At 48.1% G+C, this 16,312-nt stretch overlaps 2 long non-coding RNA genes across 6 annotated transcripts in view; one reads left to right on the top strand and one right to left on the bottom strand.

Annotated features, from left to right (window-relative positions):
- LOC126531436 (uncharacterized) overlaps window positions 1–16,312 on the top strand; it is a 90,796-nt gene that overhangs the window by 71,782 nt on the left and 2,702 nt on the right. The window lies entirely within an intron of this gene.
- Window positions 11,099–16,312, bottom strand: part of LOC129385115 (uncharacterized) — a 54,885-nt gene continuing 49,671 nt past the window's right edge. For both annotated transcript variants that reach the window (XR_011894819.1, XR_008612681.2), the window contains one exon: window positions 11,099–12,540. This is a non-coding gene — a long non-coding RNA (uncharacterized lncRNA). The remainder of the gene's footprint in view (window positions 12,541–16,312) is intronic.

Below are 16,312 nucleotides of genomic sequence, written 5' to 3'. Positions count from 1 at the left end.
TATCGGCTGTTTGAGTAATCTTCCCAAGAAATTAGAATATTTGTTGCACTTTTCGTGCAGTGCAAGGTTAAGCGGCTATTCTTTGGTTTTTCTATAGACGCTATCTTTTTTTCCGTAAACATTTTAACAGACTAGTAAAAAAAAAAGCGAAGGATTACGAGAGGATGAAAACGGCTTTTTTTCTTTTATGGGGAACCTTGTATAAGTAGCGCATGGAACACAGCTTAAAGACACGAATACTGGGTAGGCATCAGTTACTGGAGCTTCAAAAACACCAGCGCTGGGTGTAGCAAAGATATTAGTTACTGCACGGCCTGTAAGGGTGCCCTGCTTATTAGTGGGACAGCGTGTTCGAAGAGTAATTAAGTTTTCATATTTCCATACGTCCTTGCTGTAGCAGTGACACTATTGCTAAATGAGGGGCAGTTTTATGATTAGTTGGATCTAGCGACATAAAAGACGAAGCATTTGTAGAATTCAGTGTTCAAGTTGAGGTGAAGTTGGAAGTACGGAGTTTATTGCGGTGTTTAGAGCAATTCATGCCACCTGTGCTCCGCAAGGTTGCTTAGTCACATGTTCTTTTATTTGAGTCAAGAACACTTCCGCCTAGACTGGTAGACAGAACAAGGCGCGCAGTACAAGCAAGTGCAGCGCGAGTCGTGCTGGCGAGTTCTGCTTAAGTAACTTCTCGTGCTCAACGAACACCGCAAGTAATTTGTTATTCTCCTCTCGCGGTCGTGGACGTATGGTTGACCAGCAAGTACAAGCGCGGGCCTGCGAGAAGAGACTCTTAAGCCGTGTGCGCCTACGTCACCTACTCGGTGGAGAGAACGCCCGGCTATAGCCTCTTCTGGCTTGCCTCGTTGCCTCTGCTCTTGCTTTGTGTTAAGCATATCTTCTTGTCGACTGCTCTAGTAGATTCTCATGTATTGTTGAGTACTACACTGTAGCCAACTTCCATGACGTAAACATTGCGTCTACCGTTCCACACACAATGCGCATGGAAGCGGTTCCGACAGCGCGTCAAATGCACAGAGGAGCAGCTAGACAAACGTGTAGGTCACACACGTAGCGCATACAATCAGCCGAGGCGTCTCTGGCAGAACGACTCGGCGTCACCTGAGGGGGGTGTTTCTCCACTGTCAAAAGATGAGGTCAAGAGAGGCACTCTCATTACACCCGACTGTTTGTGATAATGAAACGCTGGTAGGCGATGGGTAGCTCTGGCCGCTAGCCTGCTGCTGGAGGGAGTGAACTCGCGTGTGCGATGCCGCTGCCACGCGACCGCTCGTACCGACAACATTTTACCGACAACAGCCGGCCGCCGTGGCTCGGCGGCTATGACGTTCTTTCGCTGTGCACGAGGTCGCGAGATCGCGTGAACGACCCCCGGCCAATGTGTCCACTGTGGCAGCATGTCGAGCAGGACATAATGCGAAGGCGCTCGTGTATTTAGATTCAGATGCGAGATAAATAATCACAGGTGGCCAAAATTACCCCGGAGTTCTCCACTACGGCGTCTCTCATAACGCTCGAGTTGCTTCGGGACGGTAAACGCTGTCAATGAAGTCAACCTTTTGTACACGAGAAAAGTTGAGTGTTCATGTTGAAGCGCTGCTTTATGTATACGGTATGGAATAATCGAAATGTTACATAGTCTGCTTAATTTTGCTTACAACTTCGAAGCCCCAAGAAGCAGAGACATTGAAGAGACACCGTTTAAATTGCCTGTTGCTACAGTTGCGACCAAGCTGAAAACGTTTCAGGCGTGCTTTTACAGTGGCGTCATGCAGTGTAGTCATGTTTATTTTACACTGTACGATTGCACCACTTTGATCCCGGCCCGAGTGTGCCTGTGGATTCAGGTGAAACCAGACATCTCACGATACGTATTCCCTTCATGGTAATAGCGTGGTTATCGAGCCGCGTAAGACGAACGTGCCGACGACGGTTGACACTGCGGCCTAAAGACTTCGTATTGGGAAGATCATATGCTTACTTCTTTACTTGAGAGCATCGCCGATCTTTCCCCACCCTCTCAACAACCGTTTGTCTTTTAACGACTTGATTTGTTCTTTTATTATTTCAAGCCAGCCCTTCAGAGCCTGCTGTCAAGCTTACGTCATGGAAGCTACGGGCAGTTAGTGTCCGAGGGCCGGGAGGATGACCATTCATAGTGCTCTCGAAAGGGACCACATAACTTTTCATTGACTCCTGGTTCATTTCGATATCGTTCTTAACGACTTCGCAGGCGGTGCCGCTTGGTCCACCCACGACACTCGCACATGTTTGGAACAACTCTGTCTAGAATGGACGCTGCGATAAAACACTGATCGCTTGCTCCCCTCGTAACGCCACTCTTGCTGACTGAACTCCCTCCGTCTCTCGAACTGTCGCCTGCGAATACTGGACCGTTCCCTGAAGCTCCAGCTACCACGAGGCCTCTCCTACTGCGACGCAACGTTGTCGCGTAGCTTGTGGCTCAGTTTGGCATTCAAAAAGACCTACTCGTTCTTTATTGCGATGCGTGAGCATCTTCGCGCGACCTTTGTAGCCGTGAGGAATCTATCGAAGATGGCTGCATGTTCCCACCATGAAAGACCAGCGCCTCATGCTCCAGGCGACGTTAGATCACCCACATTCAAAATCTTTCTTGGTGACTAAATTACTTGGACCGTGGCTACTTGCATCGCAAGCCCAGAGAGCGATACGTGCTCTACTGTAGTTCCTTGAGTCGGCAGACGTTAGTGAGCGGCTGTAGCTTCGGCGTGCAACATCGGATAAGGCGACACCCTCAGTGATCTCTATCATTTCTTTGTTTCTTTCGTTTCATCCCTTAGCCCCGTTCCGCCCACTTAGGGTAGCAAAGCGGGAGTGCATCTGGTAGACCACCTTGTCTTTCCTGTCTTTTTTCAGTGTCCTTCTCTTGATTTTCAGGGTGTATGTTGTGCGCCATACCATAAAGTGGTACTTTATGGTACCACCGACCGAAATTCTTCAAGCGAACTCGGGAGCAAACCAGGCACCTGTAAGTTCAGAAATCCCGTAGATATATAGTACGGGTAACTAAACAAAAATAACTAGGCCTCTGTTATGCCTTCTCATCGCTCAAAGAAGCTTGGAAAATGTCTGTGTGGGTAAGGGTCAGAGAGGAAGGAAATGAGTGTTTTCACGCGAAGTTCGGTGCAAGGAAGCTAAATACCCATCTAAGAAATCTATGAGTTCTCGAGAAAACATTCGCTGTGTTTACACGCCGAGAGAAGGGAGAGGCACGCATCCTCTTTATCGTTTATTTGGATTAATTGTCAGGATATTCGCAACATAAGATGCGAATCGAATAGTCCTTGCTTTTTTATGTGTATTCGACACGACAATTAGCTAGTCAAAGCTGTCACTTACTCGTTTCTGTTCCATTAATATTACAAGTAGAAAGAGCGACGCAAGTTGAGGCTTTTACGAATGGTTATGGCGCAGGAGAACTGCAGTTTTTTGCCCGGACACGCCAGTTACTGAGCGAAGCTATCGCTTTTGCACAGCAGTATTCAGCCATTAAATCAGCATAACTTACTTGATGCAGCCTACAATTTTATTTTTGTCATTATTTATAAAGAACAATTTGTTATTTGGCGATTCTCAGCCTGTTGGCATTCCTCTAAAAATGTTACAGTAGTGCACATAGCTCATACAGCGAGCAAAACACTCTACTACGTGCAGGTGGTGACATGGCGTTCCTTTCATCTCGCAGTGCACCAGATATATACAATCATCTTTCAGTTGTTCTTCATGTGTGAGCTCCGCATTCGACCTGACATCCAACTGCGTGGCGACTGCATTTTATGTATCAGGTAATGTAAATGAGCTGTTTCTTGCCAAACGGACTCCACGCAATCTTGATATTTTACTTTGTTAAGCAGTTGGAAACATTCGATATTGCAATCGGCATGGGAAGGACATCTTTCTCAAATATTCGTATTCGATTCGGTTAAAGAAATCGCTATTCGACCACACCTACCGTTTATTCTTGCAGTGTCACAATTATCTAGCGACAGTAATTTAGGCGACCTAAGCTGATGTTTCTCGATTGCAATTTCCAATGACCTTAATAAATTGTTTCGTAGTGCGGTGCTTCAAGTGCGCCTCCCCGCCATTATTGCGTCTGGAATCTTTGTTCAATTCACAGCAAACGAGAATTGCACTGTTATTCTTCTACAACGAACGAGTTGGACACAACCAAAAGACAGGAGTAGGTGGCACCATCTGCTATGAAGATCACCCAATAAATAAAGTGTCAGACTAGTCTAACCTCTGGTGACATATAAAAGGATGAATTCATATCATCAGTCCTGAATTTTGACATATAGTTTTCCGTTATAGAAGCGTATTCATCCCCTTTGTCTACACGATTTCGCATTCCGCACGTTCTATTTCTTTTTCCAGTGGTCTCAGGACCATCAGAGAGGTGTTTCAATTCTTTACAAGAGTCTACGTCGGAACATCTCCGTTGGGAAAGGTCACCATGAAACATCGCTCTAATTCATCACCGAGTGCCGATGACTCCTGTGCGACCACCAAATCGTTCGGGAGGCACCATTGCGCAGGATAGTACTTACGACGTGCGCGGTGCACGTGCGTGCATGTGCGTGCATGCGTTGGACCGTGAACACCCACCGTTACTCACTCCTTAATTTACTCGTCTACGCTATAAAACACAACCTCGAACAAACGCATGGAACGTGGACGAATTAAGTATTTAAGCTGTTCACAGCTCGCACACTGGGCATGAGTAGCGCTCCACGGCCGTTTCGATAAATGGATCGCTTGTTTCAGAAAGAACAGCGGCTTGCCTTTGATCTTTGTTTTCATAATTTCCGCTGCATGGCTCTGTGAAGGTGTTGTATATGATGTTACGCTCCGCTGGCCCCTTATTATACAATTGCGGAAGCATGTTCTGGCGCTATTAATAACGGGAGTGACTGCATAAACGGCGTAATTATGGGCCCTAAGATGACGCACAGATTCTTTCATGTCAGTAGCCAACAGCCTTAGCGCACTTACAACGCAAGCTTCAACACTTGTGTTCACGAAAGGAGCCAGCGTCCAAGCAAGAGTACTACGTGTTCCGGCAAGCCTTTCGCACGCCAGAGGCAGTGCCCTGCAATATTTCAAAAGCCATTCTACGTGCAACTAAGAATGTATGAAACTCTAGTTTGTTTGTTGTTGCAATGTATCCATTTGGTATGGCGACATTGTGAATGTAACATCTGCCTTTGACTGGAACATCCCTGTCCTCCTTCCCCACCTCCTCTCTTTAAAGTAGCAAATTTCGTCGTTTTATAGTACTCGTCAGTCGTCAGTAGGCAAGCCACAGTCGACACAAAAGAATACGTGATGTCCGTCGAAGCCCTTGGAATGCGCGTGCCGTTGACCACGAAGAGAACTCTAATTTTTCCAGCGCCACGTGGTACCTGACGCTTTTTTCGCAAGCAAGCAGCCTTAATGTTGAAATTTACGGTAACAACGATCGACCGCGACTTGGCGGTCGATTGGCGTGCCCGCCCACAAGCGCATTTTTCATTTAATTCATAGCGCACTGGTCTTGAAACACGGGTGCCGTCCACCACAAAGTATAAATTCATATTAGATGAAATTGCGGGGCCTGACGTCACAAAGCAGCGCACAGGTTATAGAGAGACGCCGTACTGGTGGGATTTGCATTAATGTCAGCCACCTCGGAGTTTCTTTGGCACGAAGCCAAAGCACGGTACACAAAAGTGTTTTTTTACGTATCCGCTCCGACGGGAATGCGCATGGAGGAAGGAAAAAAGAGGAGGGAGCATAATGCAACGCGATTGAAGCCCAAATTTGGTTGGCCAGTGATGGTCGAATACGTGATAACACGTCAATGTGCGCGGTTGGTTTTAGTGTTACCGCTCTGGAGGCAGAGCCACGGCAGGGCAGCTGAACAAGCGTGCACCGAATAAAAACTATTGACATAGCTACTGGGAACCAAACGTGTCAGCAAATCTCGATCCTTCCTCCGTGATCTAGACACAAGAGGTCACGTGTTGGGCCACAACTGTGACTTCACGGAGCGTTCGCTTGCCAAGGCTGGCTGCGTGACGTAATGCTCCCTCCTACATTTTCCTTCCTCCGTGGGTATACAACCGCCGGGGCCGGGAACGCCACGGCCACTGAACCCCCACGGCGGGCACAATGAGAAAATTTTAAGGAAAAGAAGCCTTTATTCGATAGAAATAATAAGTACCGTATAACTCGACATTTCGGTTAGTCCGGCAAGGAGGAAGAGGTAAAAGGTTTCTTGCTGCAGGCGGACCCAGCCTTTGCAATAGCTGCCGGCGGTCGCTCCACCCGAGCACCACTTATCAAGTGTGGTTAGAGCCATAATCCCGTCACAACACATTTAGAGAATAAAGGAGGAGGACGGAGTTCAACTGCGCTGCGCTCCATCCATCCCCCTTCTCCCTGCTAGCCCACCCACGAATCTCACCATTGACACACCAGATCCGTATCGCGAAGCAGTCGGAACACCTCTTTCTCGTAAATGTCCAATGTCCTGATGGGAACAAAATATCACTTGCGCTTGCATGCGAGTCCATTTAAGTTCACCTATTAGCACTTCATGTTCTGTGTGAAATTCAGTAGACACTAATAAATTCTGGTCAATGTCACCAAGGGCTTGACCTTGCACACACAACGATGGCGCGTTAAGTCCTGTCTTGCGCCGCCCCACCTAAGTTAACAATGATCCTGTGCGGATGCGATAGTAGAGGGCGGCTTCGGTTTGGTTTGGTCCCTTATTTCCGTATTCAGAAATATGCCATAGCTAGAAGCCCATGCTTGACTTGGTCTAGACTACGCCTGACGTGAACGTGCCGAAGAAAACTTAATGAGCATCTTTGGCACGTTTGTGCCAGGAGTCATCTAGATAAAGTCAAGCATGGGTTTCAAGTGAAGGCGCATGTCTCACTACGGGGATTAGTCACATACGGTTGGTGCGGTGGCGACCACAAAAGGCGCAAGTGTGCCAACACAGCCTGCACTGATTAAAGGCATGAAAGTCGCCTTTGTATGAAAGAAACGGGAATAGAAGAAACTGCAATGCCGCGACCGGAGAAAGACTCGTTCGAGGAATTACGCCGACCATTGCGCTACATTGCTCTGCCATACATTCAGGTGTGACCAGAATAGGTCTAACGGATAAACTGGCTTTTACGTACAGCGTTATAACGGCTTGCAGTAACGTGCGTATCGAGCAATGCAGTGATTTCAAATTAGTTTTCAAATTTCTGTTCAACTTGCCACGACCATATGATGCACCCGCCATGGCGGGGTAATGGCTATGGCATTGCGCTACTACGCCCGAGGGCGCGGGATCGAATCGCGGTCGCATTTCGATGGGGGTGACATGCAAGCACACCCGTGTGCCGTGCATTGGGAACACGTTAAAGAACCTCAGGTGGCCAAATTATTCCGTAGTCGCTCACTACGGCGTGCCTCATAATCGAATCGTCGTTTGGAACGTAACACCCCAGAATTACTTTTTTAACAACCTTATGAAGCTAGGTAATGAAGCCAAGGAAATCATAGAAATTATTTGTAATTGTTTTTCTTTTGTGATTGAACTGCAGAAATACTAAACTGAAGGGAAATGAAAGTGCACACAAAAAAAAAATAACCAGAAAGCTCGCCCCCGCGCATAGCGTTCGCCGCAAGCATTTCCTGGTGAATATTACGGTTGGATAAGCTGCAGTTGCCGCGAAACGGAAATGGTAGCATACGAAGCCGGGAGAGAGGTAAATAGAGATGTAAACGGTTGAAAAAAATCATGAGCCATTCCACTGTGTGAAAGTGGTTGACTAGCGAAGCTGTATAGCACACGACACGGAGGTGACACACAATTTTGAATAAAGGTACGAACTCATTTATTGTCTTGATGGGTGATCATCGTGACGAAAGGTACGCCCACGCACTTATTGTCTTGATCGGTGGTCATTATTTCACTCGCAACTGCAATCACATTCTTTGATAATGTCAAATCGATGCACGTACGCCGCTGGGTGGTCGGTTGGGCCGGATCGGTGTGGCATCGCAAGGGATATATATGTCTCCAACACGGAACGTGTAAAGCGCCTGCTTTTCGGTACCTACATAGCCAAATCGTAATCGCCGACGACAACAGGGGGTAGTGTCATCGCAGCTAATTCACGCAAAGCGAGTAGCCATGAACCTTACAGGACTACGAGACATTTAGAACGACAGAAAGCTGCGATAGTTGGTAAGGATTCATTATGCAAAAAAGAGGTGAGGCGTGCAGACAGGACACAAGAGTAGAGAAGTGGACAACACGAACGCGTTCGTGTTGTCCACTTCTCTACTCTTGTGTACTGTCTGCACGCCTCGCCTCTTTTTTGCACTACGAGTCAATGCATTCTTTTGCTTTCTTACGGGGGTATGAGCCATTGATGATGACAGTTTTCGACATGTTCTGTATATTGTATGTGTGATTAGAAAGAATTTAGGCACTGTTCGCTTCACTTTGGCGAGTGCTTGTAGCCTCTGCTTAACGCGATAACGTTAAGAAGCCCATGCCGCATTAAATCCGGCGTTCCGCGTCGGCGTCGCTTTGGCAAAAACGATTTTTGAACCACTCATACCCAGACCATTGACGTGACGCAAGGAATTTACTGAACTAATTAAATTTCTCAAGCTAGAATACGTGGAAATATCGTAAACTATGACTTACACGCACCCTACAGACATTATAGCTCTCGGATTGTAATTTGTCTACACGAGAAAACATCATTCTGTTACTCGAAAACTCAAAGAAACCCTTTTTCCAGCGTTTCCACCGTTCACAGGCCAGCCGCGGCGCGCGGGTGTCTTGGGGGGCCACGGAGCGGCGCGCCCGGTTCCTTACGGTGCCTCCAGCTGGCGCTCGCCTCCGTCGCATCGCGGCCCACGCAAGAGCCCGCGTTTCTACCACAATGCCCGCCTTCGTGCACAGCGTTCGCGGCCAGCATTTTCCGATAAGCATTACGGTTACATACGCTCCAGTTGCCTGAAAGTGTGAAAAGCAGTCAGAGATCTTTGAATGCTATCGCTTTCCACTCTTAAGAGGAAGCTCTAGCTCGGGTGCTCCTATCTAAATACATGTAAAAAAAAGAATTTGTTTTTCTCGGCAACCAGTGCACCAAATTTGACTAGGTTTGTTGCATTTAAAAGAAAGGCTTAAAATTTAGTGACCTTTTGTTTAGAATTTTCGATTTAGGTAGTCAAATTTTTATTAAAAATTGGCAAATATCGCTGATTTTCAGAAAACCAAACTATGGATTTGAGAACTCTAACTCGGCAATCAAAAACGACATCAAAATTATGTGAATTGCATCTGAAAGTACATCCAAAGCGGACAAAATTGATGTTACATATGAATCTCATAAAATCCAGTAATATGTAAATACAGCTTTTGCAGAACCCTTGTACAGAGCCTAACGAATTCATCTAAGTTACAATCTGACACAACGAATTCGTTCGCTTTGAATTACCTAACGGATGCCGTTTACAGAACCGCGATATCTGTCCTTGATGCAGAGCTATTAATATGTAAACTTCGTGCTTCTATTTTTTTCGAACTTTCGGAAATTCTTTCAACAAAATTGAGGTCCTAAATCAAACTTCCGCTCTCAACAGTCACTAGAATTTAACTTTCTCTCGCAAATGCAACAAATTTCATTATAATCGGACCAGTGGTTATCTCAAAAAAGCGTTTCTGCGTTTTACATGTATGTGAATAGGCGGTATCGGAGTTGGGTCCGAGCTAAAGCTTCCTCTTAAAGGCGAAGATTAAGCGTCCTCCCAATTTTTTGCTTGCCTACGGGAGCATGAACGCTTACAGAGGTATGAACCATTGATGATGCTAGTTTTTGTACACGGTGAACAAAAATGCACGGAACCCTAGCCATATACAGCTTCTCTGTAAAACATTTCGCTGTTGGCTTCACATGGTTGCGGCAAAAAAATAAAAAAAAATCGGGCCCCTCACGCGCCCATCTTCTTGTTCAACGTGCCATGCACTAAAGTATTTTTGTAGTCTCCCGAAACCACAATGTAAGCGTAGCACTCACCTTGTACTTGGACCGGCTTCGCACATCCCTGCGACTCTTGTTTGCTGCCCGCATCAATTAAATCAGAGGATCATGTCAACTGCCATTAGCGCTACTGCTATTGCAATATCGGATCGCCTTCTGTAGCGCAGTCTGAATCCTGCTAAGTTGTTCAAGATGAAACAACGCGCGCGGTGTACTCGCTCAATCGCATTGGAAAATTTTGGACTAGAATGCCAAGTACAGGGAAAATATTCTCTAAGAGTCCACCTAGTGGAATGTCCATTTCGGCCGCTGCTGATGTGCTGATTGGATGCAGCTGTGTGAACGAAGGGGAGACGTGTGGCCTCAGCCAATCGGCGGCGGTTGAAATGGACAGTCTACTAGGTGAACTCTTACAGAATGACCCCCCAGCTGCAAATAATATTTGCTGTCTAAGTGCCACATTCAAAACTACAGAAGGTTCCTATATGATTTAGATTTCTTACAACGCGATTAGGCAGCCGTTCCTAATCACCCGCTTCTGTCTATCATTGTGATAAATTCCAGCTGTTGACCATAGAATGGACCTGTGACCTTTTCTGATGTTAATCTAAAGGCAGCCATTCATGCCCTATTCCTAGAGCAGTGCCTACATTTCTTGTCTTGCTTGCTGAAAACTTGTTACCGGTTGCGTATGAGTTGAAGAGGCAACTTAGACTAGAACAATCTTTCACTAATAGTTCGGCTTGTAACGCGTGCATTAGAGATAGAGGTGCTGCTATAAAGTACTTAAATCGTTTAAACTGTGAAAAAGAAAGCTTAAATAAATTTTGGAGTGCTCACTTTTGATAACGTCTTAAGGTAAAGCGAGAGTGCATACAGGTATATCAATCGTATGTGGTATCCCGTTCGCTTGGAAATGCTAGTGCAGGTATATCACCCATCGAAGCACAGAATGTTGTGCACGCGGAGACGGCATAAATTAGACAATCAAGTAATCAATCAAGAGTTTATTGCAAAAGGTAGCGTACATACGTTGATAAATCGTTTGACTTACAGAACCAATAAGCGTATGAGAGAGAGAGAAAATGGTGAGTTGTGGTCAACTAGTGAAATAAACTTCGTATATAAGGACTTTTCCCTACAAGGAACCATTGGCTCTGCCCGTTCATAGTTGTCCTGTGTCCCCCTCGTCGGTTTGCTGTCCAAGGGTCACGCCGCTGCATCCGGGGTTGTAGGTTCGAATCCAAGAAGCCAGGTCGCCTCGTGCCGGGTGCTAACTGGAGGACCTAAGTGAGCTTGCATCTGCAAACCTGCTTGAGGAGATTGAATGACGTGCTTGCGGTACATATTATTACAAGACACAAGTTGCCGCTACCAAGACAGCTCGAAGGTACTCGCAAGAAAAAAGAAAAGAAGAGAGTAAATAAATATATAAACAAATGAAAGTAGAGAGACAAAGAGAGAGAGAGAACTTTATTGCGCCTCGATCCGGGCCGAGGTGACAGAAAAAGAGAAACAAGAAGTTACAACATCACCTGTGTCACGCTACACGTACGTCCAGTGAGACTGGTAAAACATGCTGGAGGAATAGGAAAAGGACGGCGTCTCTTACTCACTCAAATCGTGCACTTGCATTGGTGATTCGGCGTTAGTCATCGCTGACGGACGGACCACATCGCATCTGGAGCTGCGATGACGTCTTCAGTGAAGTCTCGTAGTATTCTCGCCACTTATCATTTGCACTCCAAAAGATGCCTGGTTGTTCTCTATGCACTCCAGAGCACCTGATGAAGTACAATTAACTGGTGGCTGGGCCGCACACAAACAGATGACACCGTAGGGTTGCAGAGCTTTTTTGCTCGTTTTTGTTATCCTGTATAAGTACCATAACTGCCTGCGGCCGTCATGCTGTATACATACTTTAGTGCCAAACCGAAGAGGAGAAATTTACACAAAAATTTAAACTCTCGATTAGATTTTCACTTTTGTTAGTACCTTGTTATCATCGCTTTCTACTTGATGTATTCCTTCCTTCCCCCTTTGTCAATTTTCCCTATCATGGCCTTCATCTCAACCTGAAAGCCCACCAGCCCCGCAGGCAGCAATGCTGACACCTTCAGCACACTTAATTCGCAGTTTCCTTCGCCGCGGGTGGTTGTACCATCGGCCACTGGGCACTGTCTCGACTTCAACCAGAGTCGCTAAACTACCTAAGCTCGCCCGAACGAACCGCACAGAAGGCTGGAAATATTGCTTTATGGCTTGAACTACGGTATGTTTTGTGTGTGCGGCGTCCTTTTCTTTTGTCCAGTAGGCGATGAGCCGACGTCCAACGGTTTCCACTCGAGTCTTCATTCCATCTCGAGCTCGCTCCATGCAAAAATGCGACTCGCGTGCACGGTGACGGGCCTCTTCTCTCCTCGCAGCGTGGCCACTGGACAAAACAAAAAGAAGCATGAGAGAACACGATGCGTGTATCCCGGCGCCATACGGACGACCTTGACCGGGGCAGCTGGCATTGCCCGTGGCCGCCTGCTTACACACACATAACACGCCCGTCGTCGTCTCTCCTCTGGCTGCTCACCTGTCTTGTGCGGCGGCCACCTTCACCTGCTCGGCAGGAGACAAAATGGTCGGCAGTAAACTACGACGACTGCCTACCGCGCGCGCTCTCAGCGGTAGCCAGCGTATTAATGCGCGAGTTAACGCTGCTTCAAAACGAAGAGACCACCCTTCCGTATAAACTGATATCAAAACGTCAACGGTGGTGCCAGGGAAGCAGCAACTCACGATGCCTGCGCCCTGTGCGGTAGCCGGACGGTCGCTCAAATCCAATAAGACTACGAGTGCCGACAGTCCACGCCTTCGTACCAAAGCAACGGCGCTGTATAGAGGTACGTAGTTCGTACGTTTGATTACACCGGCGACGCGTGCGCCCAGAGACGAATCGGCCTGAAACAGGACGCGAGCTGCGCAAGTTCGAAAGGTGAAGCACGAGCCTTGCGAAAATGGCGTCTCTGTGGGCGCACTGTGAAAGCCGGACGGGCACAATGTGAACGGCTTCAGCGTCCTGTATCTGCCGAAATCAATGGATATCGCCGACTCTTACCTCATCACACAGCCCGGTGGCAAGTGTACTGCAGATTCATTACAGCATGAGGACAACGCAAATGGATTACAGGTGACAGGTTGGCGTCTCGACGCCGATCGCACGCACGGCAAAAACGAGCGCAAGTCCTTACGCGAGCACACAAAAAACCGATTCGACGTTCCGGCAGCTGCTTTGCACCCGCTGACCACGTGGACGAAGTTAAATTGGACGCCGACGCAACAACTGCTCGAACGAGGGTGGAACCTGCTTCGGTACGGAAAGAGCCAAGCGCCCCTCTATACAAGGCACCTGACCTTCGGGCAAAAAAAGAAAAAGAAAGACAGAAAGAAGTTAGCTATGAAAACTGAGCGTTCCATGCATTCAGAGTCGAACCTCAATTTCCCTGCACGTCAAGAACAGCTGGAATCACGAGGCACAGTCGAACGAAGCGGAGGGCGCCGGCCTAACTACTGCTGCTGTCGCAACTGTATCGCGTGCGTACTGACAGGCGAAATAAAAAAAAAAAAAAGAAAAAGACGCCATATGTAGAAAAAAAACGAGAAAGATGTCGCACGTGCGACTATAGGGGACGCAGATGGACAATTCTTTGCGCTCGATCTCTCTGGCGTGCTAAGTTGAAATACCGCTCGCCAATAGGCGTCCGTCCGTAGTTCTCCGAGGACTATATACGTGCTAAGGTATTCCCTACATATTACCAGTTCACATAAGCGCTTAATACTGTACGTTCTACAGAATAAAATGAAATAAATCAAGAGCTGTTGGCGGATATGCCTATGCCATATACGACGGATTTGTCATACCTGGCTCAATGCACCGCCCTAACACAGCGAAGAGAAAATCGAAATGCAGAGCTAACTCGATTCACAATCGGGAAGTGAATTAAAAAAGAAAGAATCAATTTTCCTAAGAAGCACAACGGCCTGACACGTCTAAATCACCAGAGAAACAACTGTTCAAGTAAGTAACATGTCTAAGAATACGGAAGGTACCAACGAGCGAAAATAATTGCCGGCGCCTTTCGCCTGGAAGTAGAGCAAAAGCTAGGTCCATACGTACCAAAGGCAACGGGAATCGCAGTAGCTGCACTTTCTACTCGCCAACGGTGGAGGAAGAAAAAAAAAACAGAATAAGATAGCGCTAAAGCCTTGAACGTCCCGAAAACGTTGGGAAATGTGCCGAAGCGTTGCTGTTCCAACGCCGTTGGCGTCGCCACCTGGCGTTCACGGGCGACTTTCGAGAGGCACCGCCTCATTCACTGCTGACCAAAGGACAGAGAGAACGAACGGAATAGAGAGAAAAGGAAAGAGGAAAAGGGGAGCGAATAGAACGAAAATATAAAATCAGGAAAGGAACTAGAGGAAACAACGATTGTTAGTACAGGGGGGGGGGGGAAGAATACGTAAGGGTGAGAGTGGAGCAAGAGCACATCCGTGTGATGTCGGCGATGTTTGAACGATCACCTGTCACTTACGTAACGCCGTCGCGGCGCATGCTTCGCGAGCGTGCAGATGGCGCTGAGGAAACGGCGCAGGCAGCCGACAGTCCAAAGCACAGCAGCAGCACTCACCGACCTCCTTCCACTCCCCCTCTTTCCCTCACAGTGCCATCTACATTAGACGAAAAGAAAGAAATAATGGAGCCGCTCGGCACCCTCCCTCCTCCAGACTTCCGCATTTCGCAGTCGCTCCTCCTTCGTAGTCTGCCGCCCAAAATGGTTAACGCGACGATCACCCGCGCGTCATACCGGTCGTAGCTAGAGCTGGCCGCACTCGTGAGCCCATACGGTGCCCGCCACCGAGGCAGGGCAGCTTTATCTGCCGCCTACCAAGAAGAAGCAAGAGACGGAGCGAACGGCCGACGACGTGCGACCCCGAGGCGCTGTGTTTGTTTGCCCCTTATAGCAAGACTCGACGCGCCGCTAGCTCCTTACGACGTCACGCTGCAGCGCGCTTTAGTTATTGCGCGGAACGCGGCCGCCGATCCCGGACGAGCTTCCGCCGGAACGCTTGGAGGAGACCGTGCAATTCCAACGGCGCCGCTGGTACGAAAAGAGGTAATCCAGCGTTTCTTTACCAGTCAAACGAACAACAAAAAAAGAGCACGTGACATTCGTTGCAGATTAGTAATGCCGATCGGAGAAAATGATCAATATAACAGCCTCTAACATAGATTATGATCTTCACTACGAGTAATCGCACATGCAGAAAACCTGCAGTAAGAAGTACGTTGTTAGTATTACACAATTCCACCGCAGGCGTGGGTGTTTAAACACAGGGTCATTAAACACCGGTCCATTTCTCACGCTATTCAATCCTTTTCTCCGTCATTATGCCTCGGCTGTTCTCGTCCTTTGAGACCAAACCTTACCCGTGCTTAAATGCCACTAAGCCACTATTTATCGGTAGGCTGACTATCGAGTGCTCTTATGCCCTCCATACAATCTCGCAAGCAGTCGCACGCGGTCATACGCGCGCACACGCCCCTGCCGGGATAAGGCTTCGCCAGAAATTGATGAGAGGAAGGGGAGGAACGGCGCAGAGGAAACCGTACGCGCAGGCGTTTTCTGCCTTAAGAAGCTCCCAATGCCAAGATGTCAACAAGAGGATGCCGACAAGAAGCTCGCACCCCGTTGTGTTCATCATGCATCCCACGTTGCGGAAACACCGGCAGCATCGGACGCAGCGGTCGCGTATTATGCACGCGGGCTGCGACCTGACGGGGAGGCTAGGCTCTCCGGTCCGACCGTATTTGCACACAATGCAAACGCCGTCGCCGCGCGATCAGCGACGCGTGGTTCGCGCCGTCACGGCCCCGCGATCGCCCCGTATGGATTTCGGCATCGCCACCGCTTGTACCTACATGCCTCCGGACAAGCAAGCACAGTGTAGCGTGAAAGCCTCGCCACTGATGCTGTTGCTACTACTACTGTTGCTACTGCAATTGGACGTGGACGAAAACCACACGTGCTGCTCGCCGAGAGAACGCGGGGAGAACGGTTAAGGCTGGAAAAGGTGCTCGGATATTGGCTGCGGGAGGATCGTTAGTGGGCAGGATGTGCACGCAACGCCGTTCTTCTGCCAACAAAGTTGATAGA

This window comes from Dermacentor andersoni, chromosome 5 (assembly GCF_023375885.2).
Source record: "Dermacentor andersoni chromosome 5, qqDerAnde1_hic_scaffold, whole genome shotgun sequence".
Classification (NCBI taxonomy): Eukaryota; Metazoa; Arthropoda; class Arachnida; order Ixodida; family Ixodidae; genus Dermacentor; species Dermacentor andersoni.
This window is presented reverse-complemented; position numbering and strand designations above follow the sequence as displayed.